General features: G+C 46.7%; 1 protein-coding gene across 2 annotated transcripts in view; it reads right to left on the bottom strand.

Annotated features, from left to right (window-relative positions):
* LOC126538394 (electron transfer flavoprotein regulatory factor 1-like) overlaps positions 1 to 21,988 on the bottom strand; it is a 72,625-nt gene that overhangs the window by 26,132 nt on the left and 24,505 nt on the right. The window lies entirely within an intron of this gene.

Here is a 21,988-nt window from a genome sequence, read left to right as displayed (position 1 = left end):
GATACAGAAGACAAGTGCTTGAGCGCATGTTGCTCTGTATGGAGGCAAAGAAAAAATATGATGTAACTCTGCTCAGTGCAGTGCACATAGTGGTGCATGTGTGGAGCAACACGCCGCCCCCAGTAATTGTGAACTGCTTCCGACAAAGAGGCTTTGTCCGTGACGGTGATTCTTTGGAAGCCAGGGATGCGGATGTTAACCAAAACGCCGAGGAAGATGATAGTCGCTTCGACATACTTCTGCCTCCGGACGTCCCGCTGAACAAATATATCCACATTGATAGTGACGTTGCCATTGCCGGTCGCCTCAACAACGACAAAAAACTGGATGTCCTAGGCAACGAAGAGCCCGACTCTGATAATGAAAATGTGCCTATCATGGATGCGTGTGAAGTGCCATGCTGCACTGCTAAAGAGGCCGATGACGTCCTTAAAGTTTTGGAGGACATCTGTGTCATTTCTCCCGACAGCCTGCGCGGACTGCATCACCTACAAGAACTTTGAAAAATTGTGCTTTCCATGGAAATTTCTCGTGCACAACAAGCAACAATAGCCAATTATTTAATGAAGTAAAAGTATGTTGATGTTTTAGGCAACCCCACTATAGCCTGGTACAACCTAAAAATTGTTGACAGGAGAGGCCCCACCCAGACGACCGATGCATGGCAACCAATTGCCTCCGCAACTACAGGAATAGTCTCCGACACAACTCGGGTCTGTTTAAAGCACAGGCTGCCATGTTCTTCGTCGGCGGAGGCACCGGCCATCGGGCTCATGATATCAGTCTAGAGGGCGCACCCATTGGTGGAGGCCCATGTGTATCCACCTTTGAGAGGCAAATGCCACTGCCTTCTAAAGTTGTACCTGACTATAGGTTTGCTTCTAATTATATCAACTTCCTGTCACCATTTCTTCACACTAACTGTGGTAGAAAAACATCTACATTTGCTACCATTACACTCTGGAATCGTTTTCCTGCTTCACTTAAAATACTGCCTACATTTCGGTGTTTCAAAGCTTTGCTGAAAGATTTTCTGCAAGCCTCTGATATCTTTCCGATATAAATATTTGTATATTTAAGCAGGTACTATTCTGCCTTGTAAACACATCTCCTAACTTCTTTTTTATTTGTTCGCTCTTCTACCTTTAAAACCAGTGTATTATTTTTCACACTTCCGTTGTTACTTCTGTTACACTACATCGGACTAGAGCATTATTTTCTGGGGTTTCTTTCTCTACTAACATTTGGTTTTGTTGTATCTAATAATATACCATTACATCATCCACTGTTATGCTGCCAACAATTGTACAATTCTGTTGCAGTTTCTAACCAAGGGTCACATTTTCAGTATTATTGTGGGACCCTCATTTGTATACTAGATTGATGTATTTAGGTTTGGGTATGAATAAAGTAACTTCAACTTCAATCATCGGTGTTGGGATTATCGGTCAGCAACTGTATCTATGTAGCCAAAAGTCAAGGTATGTCAAGTAAGCCCACAATGCAGTGCAACGTCGATGAGAACACATCACTTTCTGCTGGTTTCTCACCAGATTATAATAATAACTTCTTTATTTCCATCAGTGATGGAGGAGACTGCGGGTAACAGTCGCTTTAGAGGCAAGCGACTTGACTAGAGCCCGCAGCCTCCTTTACAAGGCAAACAGCGATTGAACAGGAGACATATATATACATAGCAATTGACTATATGTGAAATATGCACAAAAATAAATGCAAGAACACAACTTATCTGAAAAACGCACTTCAATTATTTAAGAAAGATTGATTGACAAAATGTTCACGTAAAGCTCGTACACCAGTTATATAAATGTCAAGACCTGATTTCAGAAACAAATTTAAAAGTGTTGATGATGATGATGATGTGTGTGGTTTAGTGGCGCAAGGGCCAGATGTGGCCAAAGAGCGCCAATACAGTGTTAGTGATTTCGCGGTGGAATGATGGGTCCTGTGAAGAAGATGTGACTTGGCTGTAAAGTGGCCTAAAAATAGTCGCTGTAAAGTGCGTAAAATCTACGTGCTATAAAATTATGGGGATGACCAATGACGAATACTATGAACACTAGAATGTATTGGGAAAAATGATGCAATGTACAAAATATGTGAGATGCTCAAATTTTCTAAGAGCACTACTGCCTCGCCAGAACCCTTGAACCCAAGGGACGAGAGGCATGTGCTATACGAAACAACTATCACAGCGCTATCCTCTATAGAGAGGAGGCGCTACGAACGTGTGGGCTAATTACATGTAATACAACATCTTTCAGGAAACCTAGGACAGCGCTGGTATCAAAGAGCGGTTCTGCACCGAGTAACATAACAGGATGAAGGGGGATGTGCTGCCGGTATGCTAAGGGAAAATGCTTCTTTCTTTCATATTCGGCTTCCCGACACTCCAGCAGGACGTGGAGGACGGTCAGCCTCTCCCCGCATCTACCACAGGTTGGAGGCTCGTTTCCAGTGAGTAAAAAGTTGTGCGTGCCAAATGTGTCCTATTCTTAGACGACAGAATAGGACATCTACCCAGCGTGATTTTGTTACAGGAGGCCAGAAACCTAATTGTGGCTTTATTACATGCAACTTAATGTTTATTTCCAGGTCCCACAATCGTTGCCAGTAGTTTCGCAGTTTCCTTCTTAAGAAAGGTTTCAGGTCTGTGACAGGGACTGCAGCGGTAGAATTAACAGTGTGTGATGCAATTGATGTGGCCATCTGGTCCGCTAGAACGTTACCCTGGATGCCCCTATGGCCAGGCACCCAGCATATAATCACATGCTGGTTAGATACATATGCCTTACATAAGACGGAATAGAGTTCAATTATTATAGGATTTTTGTGCTTACAGAACGACATCAGACTTCACAACACTAAGGGAGTCCGTATATATAACTGATTTTTTGAGTTTTGATTTCCTTATATGCTTCACGGTCGACAATATTGCGTAGGCCTCAGCCGTGAAGATACTAGTTTCCGGATGCAGTAAATCGGATTCCGAGAAAGATGGACCGACTGCTGCATATGACACCCCCTCGCGTGACTTCGATGCGTCTGTGTAAAACTCCGTGCAGGAGTGTTTGTATTGCAGTTCCCGGAAATGCATCTGGATTTCAATCTCTGAAGCGTGTTTTGTAACCTGCATGAAAGATATATCGCATTGTATCATCTGCCACTCCCAAGGAGGTAGCAGCTTAGCTGGAGGCATTAGGCGGAGCTCGAGGAGTGGGACATGCATTTCATCACTAAGCTCCCTCACACACAGCGAGAAAGGCTGTCTTACGGAGGGACGGTTGCGAAAGAGTGTAGCATATGTCATGTCATTGACGGTATTAAAACAGGGATGTTCACGATTTGAGTGGACTTTCAGAAAATATGTTTGGCTGATGTATGTTCTCTGGATATGAAGTGACCACTCATTCGATTCTGCATATAAACTTTGTACGGGACTCGTTCTGAAAGCTCCTGTGGCTAAACGGATACCTAGATGGTGAACAGGGTCTAGCATCTTTAGCGCACTCGCGGCGGCAGAGTGATAGTTTACGGCACCATAATCTAATCGTGAACGGATCAAGCTCTTATAGAGATTAATTAAGCACTTCCTGTCACTACCCCACGAAGTATGGGATAGAAGTTTCATTAGGTTCATTGATTTCAGACATTTTTCTTTAAGATGTTTAATGTGGGGGACGAAAGTGAGTCTGTAGTCTAGTATAACACCTAGAAATTTGTGCTCTTTGTTTACGGGTATTTGTTGTCCACATAGTTCTAAGCAAGGATCTGGGATCATTCCTCTCTTTCTTGTAAAAAGAACGCAAGAGCTTTTGTTAGGATTGATCTTAAATCCATTATTGTCTGCCCACATTGAGACTTTGTTCAGGCCATGCTGTACCTGCCTCTCGCAGACTGCTAGGTTACAAGATTTGAAAGCTATTTGTATATCGTCTACGTAGACAGAATAAAAGATTGCCGGTGGTAATGAAGCGCGAAGCGTGTTCATCTTCACGATGAAAAGTGTGCAGCTGAGCACGCCTCCTTGGGGTACACCCGTTTCTTGCATAAAAGGTCGTGAAAGTACATTGCCAACTTTTACCCGGAAGGTACGACTGGACAGATAGCTTTCTATTAGGTTAAGCATATTTCCATAGATACCCATTTCTAACAAGTCTCTTAGGATTCCGTAATGCCACGTCGTATCGTACACCTTCTCCATATCGAGGAATATGGATAAGAAGAATTGTTTGTGTACAAATGCGTCCCGGATATTTGCTTCTACACGGACAAGATGGTCAGTTGTGGAGCGCCCTTCTCGGAAGCCGCACTGATAGGGATCAAGGATTTTGCTCAGTTCAAGGAAGTGAATGAGTCGCCGATTAATCATTTTTTCAAATACCTTACAAACGCAACTCGTGAGGGCGATCGGGCGGTAACTTGCCACTAAGGAAGGATCTTTGCCTTGTTTCAAAGCAGGAACCACAATGGCTTCTTTCCATGCAGTTGGGAGGTATCCTGCAGCCCAAATGGTGTTGAAAAGTGTGAGTAGTGTAACTTGGGCGTCATTGTGTAGGTTTTTGATCATTTCATACATGATTCTGTCAGATCCCGGTGCAGAGCTTTTGCATGAGCTCAAGGCAGCTCTCAACTCGGCAATACTGAAAGGGCAGTTGTACGATTCATTCTGTAGACATTTTCTTTTGAGTGGCTTACATTCTTCTATTTGCTTATACATCAGGAAGGATTTCGAATAATGTTTTGAACTTGACACACTCTCAAAGTGCTCCCCAAGTGAGTCAGCCTGATGTTGCAGCGTATCACCCTGTGTGTTTACCAGAGGGAGTGAATATGTTTGTCTCCCTCTAATTCTATTTACGCGGTTCCAGACTTTCGCCTCATCTCTAAACGAGTAGATGTTCGATAAAAACTTTTGCCAACTCTCTCTTCTGGCCTGTCGGCGGGTTCTCCTGCCTTGAGACTTAACTTTCTTAAAGTTAACAAGATTCTCTGCAGTGGGCGAAGCACGTAGCAACCCCCACGCTTTGTTTTGATTCCTACGTGCGACTCTACACTCATCGTTCCATCACGGGACATGCTGTTTGCATGCCGAGCCACTTACTTCACGTATGCATTTAGATGCAGCATCTATAATGAAAGCTGTAAAGTAATCCACAGCAGCATCAATTTCTAACGAGGACATGTCATCCCATGATATGCTAGTTTAGGTTCGTAATTTCTCCCAGTCGGCTGTATCGATTTTCCACCTAGGAGCCTGTGGTAGACATTCGTTTTCTTTATATGTTCTTAGTAGTATAGGGAAGTGGTCGCTCCCGTAAGGATTGTCGTTAACTTCCCATTCAAGTTCAGACAGTAGTGATGGGGAGACTAGGCTAAGATCTATTGAAGAAAATGTTCTGTTTGCAAGAGAATAGTATGTCGCTTCCTTCTCATTCAGAAGACAAGCACCAGAAGAGAAAAGGAACTGTTCAACAAGACGTCCTCGCGCATCAATACGAGGGTCGCCCCACAGGTAGTTGTGTGCATTGAAGTCGCCAAGAACCAGATAAGGTTCTGGCAATTAATCTATAAAGGATTGAAATTCATGTTTAGTTAATTTGTAATGTGGGGGTATATAAAGCGAGCAAATAGTGATGAGTTTGTTTAGCAGAACAGCTCGCACCGCCACTGCTTCAAGGGGCGTTCGTAGCTGTAAAGGTTGACATGCTATACTTTTATGAGTGAGAATCGCCACACCACCCGATGATGCAACGGCATCATCGCGATCTTTGCGAAACGTAACATACGTGCGGAGAAAGTTTGTGGGTTTGGATTTTAAATGTGTTTCCTGTAAACACAGCACTTTTGGATTATGTTTGTGGATGAGTTCTTGCAAATCATCAAGGTTTCTAAGAAGACCTCGGACGTTCCACTGAATTATTTGTGTATCCATTTTTAAAGTAAATTGCTGCTGTGTTTACGGAAACGGAAGTGGTGCCTTAGATTACAGAGCTCTTTCGAGGCCCTGTAACCGGGGTTTTGCTTTTTCTGAAGCGTTCGAGGGAGCCTTGCCGCTCCTTAGGCGCTTGGTGCGCCTTGAGGGTTGGTGTAGTATCCATTGCCTCTAGTGAGGCGCCGGACACATGCTCTTGTGAGCGAGATGTTGTCAGGGAGGGTGCCGCCTTGGAGGGCAAGACCCCTGCGCCCACCAGCCCGGAGGTCGATGGGGCACCCTGAGGAATTTGGCTGCGCCGGCTGTTGCCAGCGCTAGAAGGGGCGGGGGTGGGTGGGGCAGCCTTGGCTGCGCCCACCTTCGGGGTCGGTGGCCCCGTCTGCTGGGTAGATGGAGCAGCGCTAGCTGCAACCGCCGCGGGGGCAGATGGCGTAACTGCCGACTCACGGCTTGTGGGTCGGACAGCCGCCGGAGGCCGTTGTGACGCTGCCCCTTGACGCGCCACTTCGGCAAAGCTGGCTTTAGGAAGGTATGCAACCCGCCTGCGTGCCTCTTTGAATGATATGTTTTCTTTTACTTTGATTGTTACTATTTCTTTTTCTTTCTTCCAAGACGGGCATGACCGCGAGTATGCGGCATGCTCGCCATCACAATTTACACAGTGGAAAGAATTCTCACAAGCTTCAGAGGAGTGTTCATGCACGCTGCATTTCGCACAAGTTTGGCGGCGTCGGCAGCTCTGCGAACTGTGGCCAAAACGCTGGCACTTGAAACATCGGAGGGGATTTGGCACGTATGGTCTTACACGGAGCTTGATGTACCCGGCCTCGATTGACTCGGGCAGGACACTTGAATTGAAGGTGAGTGTTAGGTGTTTGGTCGCAAGTTCTTTACCATCTCGCCTCATCTTAATTCTTTTGACATTTATAACATTTTGTTCACTGAAGCCGTCCAAGAGCTCGGCCTCAGTGAGCTCCAGCAAATCATCGTCCGAGACAACGCCGCGGGAGGTATTCATTGTGCGGTGCGGGGTTACTACTACTTGGGTCTCCCCAAATGATGCTAGCTGAGGCAGTTTCTCAAATTGCTTCTGATCGCGGAGCTCCAAGAGGAGGTCACCGCTAGCCATCCTCGACACCTTATATCCTGGACCAAAAACTTCGGTAAGAGACTTAGATACAAGGAACGGGGAGATTGTTCGCACTTGTTTAGCTGGTTTTTCTGCGTGGATGACATGAAAACGAGGAAAATTGTGGACTTGTCGTCCGAAAAACTGAAAAACTTCTTCGGTGTGCCCTCGTTTCTGAGGGCGATCAGGTAGTTTAGGAAAAGCATGTTCCATAAGTAATGTTGGGTTTTCGGCCGCGATGCCGACCACCCACCATGGAGCCCAACAGGGGGACGTGACAGAAGTTCCTGCTAGAGAAACCCTGCCAACGCCAGCCGTACATCGCTGCTATAACCAAATACAGCATAACCAAGGCTGGCTAGCTACACAAGGTTAACCCTTGCCGCCGGGAAAATAGGAAGTGAGAAGTGATGAGAAGACAGGAAAGATGAAAAAGGCAAGAGAGAAAGACGAAGATTGGAGAGGACAGGAAAAGGCAACTGCCGATTTCCCCCGAGTGGGTCAGTCCGGGGGTGCCGTCTACGTGAAGCCGAGGCCAAAGGGGTGTGTTGCCGCCGCCGAGGGGCCATAAAGGTCCTAACACCCGGCATTGGCTCAACCCCCAGGATCCCCTTTTCCCCGGACACGGCTAAGCCGCGCACGGCTACACGCGGGAGGATCCAACCCTCGTGTGCTCGGGCACGTGGTGTCGCAACACACCAAACGCCTGCTGACGCAGACGCCCCTGCGGGGGTTTAAAAGTGTTGGTAGTGTGTATGATACCTTTTGTGTAGAATAATTGGCACGCGAAGTGACCACCTTCCACTGTTCCGTACACCTTGTGATGTAAGAATGTGTGTTCCTGGTGAGATTAGATAACTCATGAAGAAACTAAGTTCTCTTTTACCTCCCGTTTCAAAGCTTGACTTAACTTGTAATTATAAAGGTTAAAAACGGGTATTATATTTGCTATCCGAAATAAGTCTGATGTGTGGGCATTGTAAGGCAGCTTAAAGAGTACTCGCAAAAATTTTTTCTGAAGTATATGTAGCTTTTCTAGATTCGTATGTGATGTGGTACCCCACACGAGCAGAAAATAATAAAGTGTAGAAAAAAATAGGGTGTTATAAATAAGAACCTTGATTCTGTAAGGTAAAAGAGGTCTCAGCCACACCATCATGCCAACTACACAAAATAATTTGCCCAATACCGATTCTATGTGCATGTCCCAAAGCCTATTTTGTGTGAAAATAACGCCAAGTATTTTAAAACTATCTACAATTTCTAGGTTTACATCGTCATAAACAAGGTTGATGGAACTGATTATTTGCTTAGATTTGGGCCTAAAGATTACTGCTTTTGTTTTGTTTATATTGATTTGTAGACAATTTTGTTTTGACCATACATGAAGAATTTTCAGAGCAGTGTTAGCTTTATTCTCAAGGCTACTAGAGTCAGGTGACGAAAAAAATATACTGGCGTCGTCTGCGTACATTACGTATTTCGCATCTTTATAGATATTTACTAAGTCATTTATATATATGATAAACAGGAACGGGCCAAGAATACCACCCTGAGGAATGCCTCTGGTGATATGCCTCAAATTTGAGTGGCTATTGTTTATTTCAACATATTGATAGCGATTATCAAGATAAGATTTTATAAGGCTTCCACAGTGCCCTCGAATACCGTAGGTTTCAAGCTTATCAAGTAGAACCGAGTGAAGGATGCAATCAAATGCTTCAGTAAAATCAATATAAATACCAAGGACAATGTTTTCAATTTCAAATTGCAATAAAATAAATTCTTTTTGATGGAGTAGTGCTAATTCTGTAGACCGTCGTTTTCTAAATCCAAACTGGGCTTGAGAAATTAGGCTGTGCTTGTCAAAAAACTTCGAAACCTGCATTAGTATTCGTTTTTCTAGACCCTTCGACAAAACAGGTAATATAGAAATGGGTCTATAATTTTTAGTATCATTAACGTCACCTTTCTTGAACAATACAGACACTCTGGCTATTTGCATCCGTTTAGAAAAGATAGCGCTTGACAAAGACAAATTAAAATATAGGTAATGTACGGGGAAATGATATCAAGCACATACTTGATAGGGCGAACCTGCATGCCTTCTGCGTCGCAACTCGAGCTATTTTTTAGTGAAAGGAAAACTGATGTCACCTCATGCTCAGTAAAGGGATGAAGAAAGAGTGAAGATGAATTTCTGTTCGACATAAATTCACTAATGTCAGACGACGCACTACCACTAGAAAAGTTTACAAGGTAATCATTAAAAACATTTGCAAGAGCACTTCCCGATACTTCGTTTCCACCAAGTATTAGAGTTTGTATTCGCGGAGCCGATTTTCGACGATTTAAGACATCATTTAACTTTTTCCATAAGGTATCAGGTTTGTTCAAACAACCCTCGAATTCTGCATGAAAATAGGACTTCCTATGGGATTTTAGTTCCTTATTTAGCTTGTTTCTATACGACTTGTATTCCTTTAATATACCTGGATCCTTAGTCTTGACGAACTTGTGATAGAGCGCGTTTTTATAATTAATACGTTTTAGCAATTTGGGAGTTATCCACGGCTTCCGTAATTTTTTACCGAGCCTGAGCTTTTTTTCTGGAAAATGGTTCTTATATATTCGAGAGACTTCATCAATAAGCTTGCCATACGCGATTTCGACGTTATCTATTTCTAAAATTTGTCTAAGGTCGCACCGTAGAAGTTCGTCTCTGAAGCTATCTAGACGTGTTTGAGTAATACTTTGACATAAGATATACTCATGCTTCCTGTTTTTTTTAAAGTTGTGTTTTCTGAGAAAAAGAAATACTGGAAGGTGATCACTAAGATCGTGTGACATCACCCCGGCAGTAGCATTTTCAGTGTCAGCATTTGTAACGAGCAAGTCCAACAATGTTTCACTATCGGATGTAATCCTTGTTGGCGTACGGATGAAATTTTCATAACCATTTGAAGCTAAAATATTTAACATAGTCTTTCGTGGTACAGAAGTGGTCAGCATGTCGATATTGAAATCACCAGCGGACACCAAGTAATTGCTATTTTCTGCAGTAAAAGACAGCAGCTGTTCATAAAAAGAAAGGAACTGAAGAACATTTCCATTTGGAGGCCTGTAGCAAACAGAAAATATGTACTCATTCGCACGAACTGTTACCACTTCAAAATCTTCGCAACAAACACAAAAGTCGGGAAGCAATTCACAACTTACATGTTCTTTCAACAACAGCAAAACACCGCCGCCACGGTGGTTCGTTCGGTTCACACAAAATGATTGATAATGTCTAAACTTAGGCACGTCACGACCATCTCTGCACCAAGTTTCACTGAGCATTACAGCATCAAACAAAAAATTTAAACCATTGATAAAGTCACCGATATCTGTTTCTTTGTTATAGAGCGAACGAACATTAAGGTGAAGACACTTCAGTGAACCAGCATGTTGATTTGAGACAAGATTATCTACCTCATGCGGAAAGAAGGGACTATCAGTAGCCATCTTTAAGCAGGAAAGATCACCTTCAGTATGCTCACAAGAGAGCAGGCTCAGAAAGGAAAGTCTGATCTGTGACGCACTACGATCACAGAGTCGCAGCAAGATCTTTCCATTCCTGTGCCACGCGAATTTGTAACCATTCACTTTCGCCCAGTTTTTAGCCTCTCGAAGCAGTTGCCGGTTGTAACTGGTCATGTTTTCCTGAAAGAACACCTTGGATTTCTTTTCCCTCAGCTTTGAGCGGCTGTCCAGCCACTGGTCTCGAACAGATTGCCTGAGATACTTCACAATTATACCAGGAATGCGGCCGGCTTTGCATGGAAGGCGGTGAATGGCAGTGACATCGGTTTCACTAAGTACAGGGACCTCAATCAATGTGGCAAGAGAATTCACTTTCTCAAGCAAATTTTCATTGTCAGCTGCACTAACACCGTGAATTTCTAGGTTGAACCTGCGGTTTCTCCATTCCAGCTCATTAAGATCCGCCTCTAACTTCTTTGTCGCATCGCCACTAGCGTGAGAGCTTTGTTCAAGGTGTTCAAGCCGTTTTCGGATTTCTTTCGTGTCCTTTTCTTGTGCGCCCAATCGTGCCAACATCTCGTCATACTTATCAGACATTAGTTGTACCGACCGCTCAATGCCTGGCACAGTCTCTTTGAGCGGCAACAACTCATCCAACTTTTGACTTATGTTCGCTAAAAGCGACCTTATATCAGTTAGTTCATCAGCTGACGACTTCCCGCTTGAGCCTTCACTATCCTTTCCTTACTGATATAAACTTAACACTTGGCACAAGAACTGCCTTCTGCATTGGGAATTTCTTGAATGTTGTTGCAAATGACAAAGCGAAGAATTTTGTCAAATAAGACTGCACACGATGCAAATACAGTATTTACTCACATAATGATCGCACTTGCGTAATGAATTTTGTCGTCAAAATTATATATTTTTTTCCCATGTAATGATCGCACCCCGAACTTGTCGCAGCAATATGTCATGCACCAAGTCTAGCTAATCATGATCGCGCTTACAATTTGTCAAATGCTGTCAAATGCTATGCGAACGATTCTTGAAGACATACCAAGTGGTCTGCACGCACCAAACATTCTGAAGCAGATGCCCTATTTCATTCCTTTCATCACTTTCCGCACTTATATGAAAAAAAAAAAGCTACAACCAAACTTGCCTTGGCTTTATTACTAGTAGGCTTCATGATGGTTTTGGCCAACAACAACGACAAAAAAGGTGCCTTTCGATTCTTCTCGTCTGCACTCGTGGGCACGCAACAAATTGCAAGCGGGAATGATAGTGACCACGTTTACACTGACACGTTAGAAGTGTACCCTATTCATATGCCGACGTTTGTAACACAGCTAAGATATTTGCCCACGCTCAGCGGAAACATGCCGTATTAGGGTAGCAGTGAAGACAAATGCCGCAGTTTCCGCAGCATGCCCGCCATGTGTTTCTATGTCACTAGCAGCTAAGCGCGCCCATCTCTGTTTCTGTCACCTCAAAGTGGACACGGGTATGTTATTGTCGCAAACTTGCCGATATTAACAATATTACTCATACTGATATGGAAGAAACTGTTTCAATGCGCGTAATGTTACACTCAACAGAAGAAAAATTGCGTTCAGCATGTTTGCTTTGCTCCGCCGGCAGCCATTCTTGTTTTGGTGTCCCGCAGTATTACAGCACAATTGTACAGCGGCAGCTGCCTGCTTGACCTGTTGTCATCCCGCAGCAAATGCGGGCTGAAAAAAAAATTATTTTCACGGGAAACTTAACCCGCGTAATGATCGCACCCCTTAATTTGCGTCAATTTTTTTTTTACAAAAAAAAGTGCGAACATTCTTGGCAGCAGACAAGCCCCATGGTTCCCTCTGGAATGCACATGCAAAAATAGTGTATGGCCAGCAACTGAGATTTCACAACCACTGCTATCATTGTAATTTCAGAGTTGCTCATCTTACTGGGCACAACGAGATTTTTTTAAGGAGTCTTAAACCCCCCCTTCAGCTTGATGAAAAAATGCAGTGCACAGCTGGCACACACTGCTTCAAATATCTAAGCCAAATACTATTGTAGTCATGTACAGTGTGTGGAGCTTACAAACAGATTGCAGTCACCTTTTTCACTCTTTTCAAACAAAGGCCTTCTCCTCACCTGTTTTGAAGCTGCCATATTTCGTCATCTTACAGATTCCCATACGTGGCTGCTACTGGCCAATAGCTGACATCAATTAAGAAAGGTGTTTGGACGAGTGCACGTCTTCCTACAGTCACTCTGTACACTTACCGATGCAGTTTACTAAACAGGCTTGAGTAAGCGAAAATCATTTCCGATTTCGATAATAATTAAGGACTTCCTGAAGAATCCAACTATTGCCTCCTGCTCACACTCAGCTGCACCTGCCTGCATAGGAATGAAACTTTGGCCACACTCGGTAGAAGAAGAAGAAGCCGAAGGGAGCGGATGCACTTCACGCCGGCTCCATCTTTCGTAAATGATTTCGCAGTGTTTTTGCAAAATATCTCTGTGATTTTGCACCATCATCTCCCGCAAGTTATCCTGACTCTACCGATATTCGTCTTCAAGGTGGGAACTGCTTTTTCACCGCTTTATTGGACCATTTCTGCCGAGCCGCTGCGCCGCCGAGCTAAGCTTACTGCTAAGCTTAGTGCCCCGGCCACTACATGAGCCGCAGTTACGGCTGCGCGTCAAATTTCTTCAAGCCGCCATGGAAATACAAGTTGAAGGAACTGATATGTCACACACAGAGATTTCCGAAGAAGCAGGATGGTATACCATTGGCCCGCGTGAACGACTTTCCCCTTGGGGCAAGCGCGCTAACACTAACATTGCATCAGCCTCCCAAACCGGTGTTGGAGGCACAAACAAGGCGCAGCGAGGCCCGCACGCTCACAAGCAGCAAGTTCTGAAGGCAGGGAAGATGCCCACCCTTCCACGTGATCACCACAAAGTAGTTATCAGGCCACGGGGCGGCTTGAACATTGCAACAGTCGGGGTCGTCCGCCTCGCTTCGGCCCTATATAGGGCAGCAAACGCATCTCCACAAGACGCCACGGAAGACATTGTCTGCCCAAATATGCAGCAAAACATCATCGTTGTGAGTTCCCCTCACTCTCCTAATGCAGAACGGTATCGCCGACTCGACAGCTTTGAGGTCGACGGACACCAGTTCGAGATACGGGCATATGAAACTGCGCCCGACTATACAGTCAAAGGAGTCGTCCGAGGCATTCCTCTCGAAGAAGACGCGAAAGACATTCACCTCAATATCGTCAACAAGAGGAACCCGAATGCCTTAGCGGCCAAAAGACTCAGCAAGACCACGTCGGTCATCATCGCCTTCGATGGTGGTCGAGTACCAACGTGGGTCTACTACGGGGGTGCTATGCTCAGGTGTACCTTGTACAGAAAGCAGATTGACGTCTGCCACCAGTGCGGACGCGTCGGCCATCGCATGGACGTCTGCCCGAACCCCCAAGACCGTGTGTGCAGAGGCTGCGGAGCCTCGAACCCAGACCCCAATCACACATGCACGCCAAGGTGTCAGCTTTGTGGGGGAGCGCATCCCACTGCGGACAAGACCTGCAAGGCTCGATTCAAGACCCCCTATCTTGTTAAGAAACGGCGCGGAGACCGACAGAGGGCAGCGGCGAAGGCCGCCCTCGAGCTACAGCAACAGAACTACAATGAACATTTCCCACCTGCCTCCTGCTCCCGCTCTCGAGGCTGGGCCTGGTCTCGCTCGGCTGCGGGGCCTCCATCCCGCCGGCAGAGCAGGTCTCGAAGCCGGGCACGCAGCAAAACCCCCGGGCCGAGCCGTGGCCGTTCGAGATCTCGGCGTCCGAAGCAAGCCGGCCAGCAAGATTCGGACCTACCTGACAAGGTGAGCTGGGCAGATGCGGTTAAGGCCTCGCTGAGACGCAAGGCTCAGGGAGCTACTGCCTCAGAACCCAATAATAGAAGGGACCCTAGGGATGTGGCATTAGAAGCAATGCAGCGCGAAAACGCACATTTACGGACGGTTGTGCTACAATTAACCCAAGAAATTCGAGAGATTAAACAGTCGATGGCGCAGACATCTACACCATCAGCGTTGCGGTCAATAAACTCACTGCTCGAACAGACAGGGTTGAAACCCATATAGACAAAATCGAGACTCACATAGGCCTTCGCTCAGGCATGGAAATGATGCCCACTATGGGCCCTACAGTCATTCACCCTAGCCTTATTTCAGGTAACGCACAAGTACAGCACCACGATGGCCAGCCCCACTAACGAGCTCGTGGTGTGGCAGTGGAACTGTCGGGGCTTCACTAAGAAGCAACCACTGCTGCAACAATACGTCCGACACGCGCAACCCAAACCCGACATCATAATGATACAAGAAACAGTAGGTACCGTACCAAAGCCTCCAGGTTACACTGCGAATGCCTCGCCGATTCCTGTTGATCGCGGACTTGCAATTTTAATTCGGAAAGGCATAGTAGTGCAAGAACACAGCGTAAGCGGCACACATGCGGAAAACATGCTTGTAGAGCTCCTTCCCAATAGAACACGCAATCACAGTGTATTTCTCCTCAACGTATATAGTAATCCGGCTCACTCACGGGCTCGTTTCCTCTCTCTGTTCCGAGAGGCACTTGCCTTGGCGGGCGCAAATCCGTTTCTGGTGGGGGGAGATTTTAACGCCCCGAACGAGGCCTGGGGCTATGGCTACACTACTGCCAAAGGTCAACGCCTGTGGCAGGACCTACATGATACCGAATTAACTCTTATTACTGATCCCACGGCGCCGACCCGCTCGGGCACCTCAATGGCACGGGACACGACACCAAACCTGACGGCGGTCCGTAACATCCCTCAAGCAATGTGGCGCAATACCTTTGAAGATCTCGGTAGTGACCGCATGATCATAGAAACATAAATTCCTCAGGCGGGTACACCCCCTTTTCCCAAGTTATTCAAATGGACAGACTGGGACAAATTCCGAAAGCGCCGAGTGGAACAGAGAGGTGAGGAGAACATCGATGACATCGAGGCATGGATGGAGACGCTCAACGACGACATGAACAAGGTGACGCAGACGCTCGCACCCGAAGTCCAGGTTGACAAGATCGACAGCCGACTAGCCCACTTGTGGGAAGCCAAGACATCACTAAACGCAAGATGGAAGAAGCAAAGGCACAACTGAAAGCTTCGTAAGAAGATAGCACCTATCAATCGCCAGCTGGAAGAACATTGCCGGACCTTAGGCCGCCAACAGTGGTATGACATCTGCAACGCAGTCGATGGGCAGCTCCACAATGGCCGTACGTGACGTCTCCTTCGTCACCTCTTGGGGGAAATGCAGAGCAAGTCTGCTCAGCAAGCAAACCTTCAACGCCTTTTACACAAGGAACAGGCTCACGAGTGATCACCAGCTCGTGACACGCCTGCTAGCCAAGAACTTCCCTCAACGGCCCGATGTTCAACACGGGGTTTACCCTGGAGAGACAAATGTGACACTCGATGAAGAATTTCACGACTCAGAGATCTGCGCAGCTCTCCACGACCTTAATGGCAAATCAGCACCTGCTGCCGACAAGGTTACGAACAAGACTCTAAGAAACCTCGATGATGCCTCGATAACCACTCTTACGGCATACATCAACAAATGCTGGCAAGCAGGTCGCATCCCAGAGGTGTGGAAACGCTCTAAAACAGTCCTGATACCGAAGCAAGGCAAGCCGTCCAGCCTCGATCACTTGCGGCCCATTTCCCTCGCATCCTGCGTTGGCAAGGTGATGGAGCACGCATTCCTCTCCCGCATCAACCACCACCTCGAGGACACTGGAGCCTACCCCCCCACTATGGTGGGCTTCCGGTCACACCTCTCCACTCAAGACGTCATGCTCCAGCTCTACCACCAGATTATCAATGACCCAACTAGTGGCAACCGGGCCATCCTCGGCCTAGATCTGGAAAAGGTATTTGACAATGTAGCACATGCAGCAATCCCGAGCCGCATAAACAAGCTGAACTTGCGTGAGCGAAGCTACAACTACGTCAGAGACTTCCTGTCGCGCCGCACAGTCACCCTCGTGGTCGGCAGCATGACATCCGACGAACATACACTAGGAAGCACCGGCACTCCTCAAGGATCGGTCATATCCCCGCTCCTTTTCAACCTCGTGATGCTGGGTCTCCCGGCCTACCTCGACGAGATCGATGGCCTCCATCACGCCTTGTATGCAGATGGTATCACCCTGTGGGTTAACAAGGGCAGCGACGGTCAGATAGAATGCACCTTACAAGCAGCGGTCTCTGCAGTCGAAACCTACCTCCAAGACACATGTCTCCGGCTATCTCCACTGAAATCGGAGCTGCTCGTCTACCGCCCGCGCCGCCGGCCCAAGCCTACAGCCGAATCGCGCCAATGTGACGACATAATCCTCTATACGCAAGACGGCTCCTGCATTCCCCGAGTCCCAAAGATACGCATCCTAGGCATGCAACGGATCAAACATAGAAGCTATTCGCAAAATCGAAGGCAAGGTTACAGCGGCTACCCGCCTGATCAAACGCATTACAAACAAGCACACAGGCATGAAGGAGGACAGTGTCATGCGCCTCATACACTCTTTCGCAATCAGTCACATCACTTATGTGGCTGCCTTCCACAACTGGAATGTTACTGAAAGGGAGAAAATCAACACCCTTATACGCAAGACTTACAAGATTGCCCTTGGCCTACCGGAGTCCACAAGCACTGCTCGTCTGCTACAGCTGGGGGTATACAACACGCTTGCGGAAATCGTGGAAGCGCAAATAACCTCTCAACTCGAACGCATGTCTCTGACAAGCACGGGCCGGTGCATCCTGCAGAAACTCGGCTTCAACTACCACGTCCAACATGGTCAGAAACAGGTCATTCCACCCGACCTCAGCGACACGCTGCTTGTCGCCCCTATACCTCGAAACATGCACCCCGAATTTAATCGGGGCCGACGCCAGGCCCGTGCCAAGACACTGCTGCGCTCCTTGGGTGGAAAGAGGACTACGCGCTTTGTAGACGCCGCAGAATACACACGAGAACACCGGTTCACGGCGGTAGTCGTAGACGTTAGCTCCCGGCTTACGCATGCGTGTAGTGTCGCAACAGAATACCCCGAAACAGCGGAAGAGGTAGCGATTGCGCTTGCGCTTACCGACCCCCTCTGCGAGGTAGTTTTTAGCGACTCACAATCCGCAGTTCGCAACTACGTGCGGGGGCGCATTTCTTCCGAAGCTCTCCAGATTCTAAGGAAAGCTGGTCGACAGCACTTCGATAACACCGCGATTATGGTTTCCAGCGCACGTCGCCACCCCCACCGATGAAGGCCTCATTAACTTGAACGAGGTAGCACACCGCTCTGCGCGAGAACTGACCCGCCGCGCAGAATTGGCGACCACCTCTTCGAGTTCAGAACTCCTGGTTCAAAACCCGCGAGAACGCCTGGTCAGGTACAATGACATCACCAAGCACTACCAGCTAGGCAGGTGGTTGCTGCCCCCACCTCACCCTATGCTGAAACGTCGCCAGGCAGTCATCTGGCGACAATTGCAAACACAAACATTTCCCAGTCCGGTGCGATTGCAGCACATTTTCCCCGCGCAATACCCGACTGCTATTTGCAAATTATGTCAGTTAACTAGAGCGACGCTGTCACACATGTTGTGGGAGTGTCGGGTTACATCAGCTACAATGGGCCGCCGCTCTGCGCAGCTCCAACCTCAAGACACAAGAGTGGGCTGTCCAGCAAGCCTGAGAGGCGGCGACGAGGCAAGGCCTCGAAGTCCCCTCATGGGAGACCTGAGCCCGGGTCGTCAAATTTGCCGGACTCAAAATAAAGTTGTTTCCATCCATCCATGGCCACACTCGCTGCACATCAGTAATGAGGCTTATAGCGCACAAAAGGATGGGACACAGAAAGACATAGTACACAAAGGCACTGTGTCAGCGCCTACGTGTACCACGCCTTTCTGTGTCCTCATCCTTTTGTGTGCTATAAGCCTCATCATGTCATACCAACACACCCAAAACGCTGCGTTACTGCACGAGTGTAGCAGCCATCAGATCTTGCTAATTTCAGTGAGCACTCCTCACTTAGCCTCAAACCACATAATACTTAAGAGTTCAACCACACATGCTCTAGCCAGCATGCGTTAACTCCTGGCTGCTTCTGGCTAGACACCTTGGCAAAGATTGCTTTGTAATGATCTATTGATAGTGCTTCAAACTGCACAATTTGGATGTGGTTACTATCTGTCAGTCCAGGATGTCTACCAAGTTGACATTTCCAAATTCCCTGAGCTTTCCAGGTTTTCCCTGAGTGTCTTTGCAAAATTCCCTGAGTGATGCAGAACTATGTTTTATGTCAAGACGGGCTGAAACCATGTCGCCCGATGCTGTCACTCTCTAGTAAGCATGTGAAAAAATCTTTAAAAAAAATGACTTGATCCAGTTTAATACTAAGCAGTAGTGTTTATTTTCTTCAAGAAGAGAATAGAAGGGAGAGGTTAGTAAAATGCACAGCACATAAAATGTCTTCAAAACAAATTGCAAATCGAGTCGGACATTCTAGAATACGAATAAAAAGGAGATGCATAAAGAAGCATATATCTTCGAGTATGAGCTATTTCTATCAACTGATAGCAAGCTCAGTGGTATGAGGCCAGAACTTTGTCACAATGGAGATTCTCTCTCAACAGCTTGTAAGTCAACCTCAACAGCCCTGACATACTCTCAAGCCTGCGCACAATGCCTCAGTGTTGTGTTCCACTGCTTTAAAGAGTTTATTTTGGTTTGGATGAGGGACACCTGCATCTTGGCATTGGCGAACGCCTTGTTTTTTGAGCTCCTTTAGAACGGTGGCAGCACGCTTCCTTTCCCGTTCATTCCTCAATGCGAAGGTCCTTTCTGTTCTCATCCTCCTTCTCCCCAACTTGTTTGCCCCACAGACATTTGAAGCATCTTTTTGGTTAGTTGTACAGTCAACGTTCGATTTTTCGAACTCCCTAGGGGCCGAGAAAACATCCGAAAAATCAGCCAGTTGGAAAAGAACGCACGTCTTTTACTGCCCTTAAGGATTCAAACCGCCACAGGCACATTCAAAAAAGCTCCGAAGGCCTGTCGGTACATGTATTAGTCATATCAGTGCTCGGACTGTGACAGTAGATACCGTGTGCATGCATGTATAATTAAGGAATACATACTGTGTCCCGTGGCAATAGCCCCTTCACACGCTTGTTATGCTTCACTGCAATACACACGTATGCTTTACGAAGAACATTTCTGTGCAGAGGCGAAGCTGACTTTCGGGAACCGGCATTATGCAACGCACCGTTTTTTCCGAGCTTCGAAGCCCATCGCGAGGACAAGAAATGCAGAGTCAGTGCCATTGCCAACAGCGGCAAATTCTTTCAATGAAAAACACTGCGCCCACCAGAAAGAAGCTTAATAGCGAACGTTGAAGCAGCTAAACCTAGTGTTGCCGCAGAATCTGTGTGCGAAAGCGCCGGTTCGAGGCGGCAAGGTATCAAAACGGCCGCGGTGGTAGCTTTGATTAATGCTGTTTCGGACTGGCGGTCCCGGCAAGAAACTCAGGAAAATCGAACGGCAAAGGGTTCTTGTGTCCGAAATTTCAGACCTTCTGATACATTGACTCTATGGAGTATGTGGTGGTACCGCGAAGCCGTCTGAAAAGTCGGTTGTTCACTGTACACTGGCAAGTCCTCCAGCCAACGATGGGGCGTCAAAGACAATTCGTTACGATTCCTGTCTGTTACTCGAGCCAGCATTACCGCGACTTTCGTTCCCTTTTAGTAAAATTACAGCTAATTTTCCCTGATAGAAGCACAAATTCCCTGAGTTTTCCCAGAGTTTTTCAAGACTACTCAAAATCCCTGAGAATTCCCGGTTTTACTGGTTGGTAGACACCCTGCAGTCAAGCTGGTGCCAGGCAAAGCCAATCCACCCCACATAGCGGGGCTAGAATAGAACATGTGAGCACGAGCGGACACTCTAGCACTGTTGCATTCTTAGCAAATGTTATGCTATACTGGCTATACACACATACACGCTATATTTTAACAAAACGAGCACGAAAAAAAACATGAACAAGCAAAGAAATGATAGAAAGCGTAAGAGCTGGACGAGTTGGTGTGCTTTCATCTTCTTTGCTTGTCCACATCTTTTTCACGCTTGTTTTTTGTTAAGATGGGGCCACACCAACTTGCCTAGCTCTCAGTTATGATGAAATACACACTACAGTTAGGCACTACAGTTGCATGTAGCAGCGTCTGTTTGCTGCATAGCATAGATACCGAGGCTGGCGCATGATGTCATGACGAGCCTGCTCACTGTGGCTCGCTGAAGAAAACCATGTGCTCTGACTGGCTCTCTTTGAATCAGCATGGAAAATGATGGCAACACAAAAATGGAGGAACACAGGACAAGTGCTGCAGCCTTTGTGGGTGACGTGGCTCCAAGCACACGGTGGGCTGGCCCGAGTGCCAGCATCTGATTGGTAAAGGTCGTCTGCTTCCTGAGTTGCACACCTACAAGGTGTGTAGGCATCATGGTCCAGCAACACAAGTCCAGAGTGCAGCAGCATCCATCGCTTAGCCGATGTGCACAGTGCTGACGTACTCGCACAAGCGAACCCAAACATGTTTCGTTCGACACTCAGACATTATGCGATTGCTGCAGAGATAAGTGAGAAAATGCAGACATAGTACACTGTAGCACAGCAAAGGCATGAGACACTATGAATCTAACTGTAAGTTGTGTTTGGCGCATTGTAGGCCCCTTATACAGAAGTATTGGCATCTACATGAACATCCAAATCAAACTTGAACTGCGTGCCACAGTGACATTCAGTACTCAGAGCATTGTGGGCACCATTCCACTCCACCGTAGCCTTTGCAGTGCAAGGCATTGAAGAAGGACAGGGAGCACTGTGAAGGGGATCAAAGACTATCTTTTACTGCCAAAAACACTACTTCTGCTGAATGCACTTTCTGCTGCAAAGTATTTCTGAAAAGAGTATTTAACATCAAATGCATTTCTCAACTTCGATGAAGTGTTTCGGTTAGTTATGGTCATGTGACAGTACTTTCACTCAAGGCATTCTCCCTTATTTCGCAAACAGCAATCAGGGTGCTATGAAACAGGGCATGACGTTTGCCTTCACATCTGCCAGCTACTTGTGAAGGAGGTCGCAAAATGAGAAGCTACAATAACCTCAAAAATCCTTGGTGACCCAGAATGGCTGTCATGCCACCGATCAAGCTACATTGTCAACAAATGCTTCCTCTTTCAAACGCAAGACTCGTGTGAAGCC

The sequence above is a fragment of the Dermacentor andersoni genome, chromosome 4 (genome assembly GCF_023375885.2).
Source record: "Dermacentor andersoni chromosome 4, qqDerAnde1_hic_scaffold, whole genome shotgun sequence".
NCBI classification, from domain to species: domain Eukaryota; kingdom Metazoa; phylum Arthropoda; class Arachnida; order Ixodida; family Ixodidae; genus Dermacentor; species Dermacentor andersoni.
This window is presented reverse-complemented; position numbering and strand designations above follow the sequence as displayed.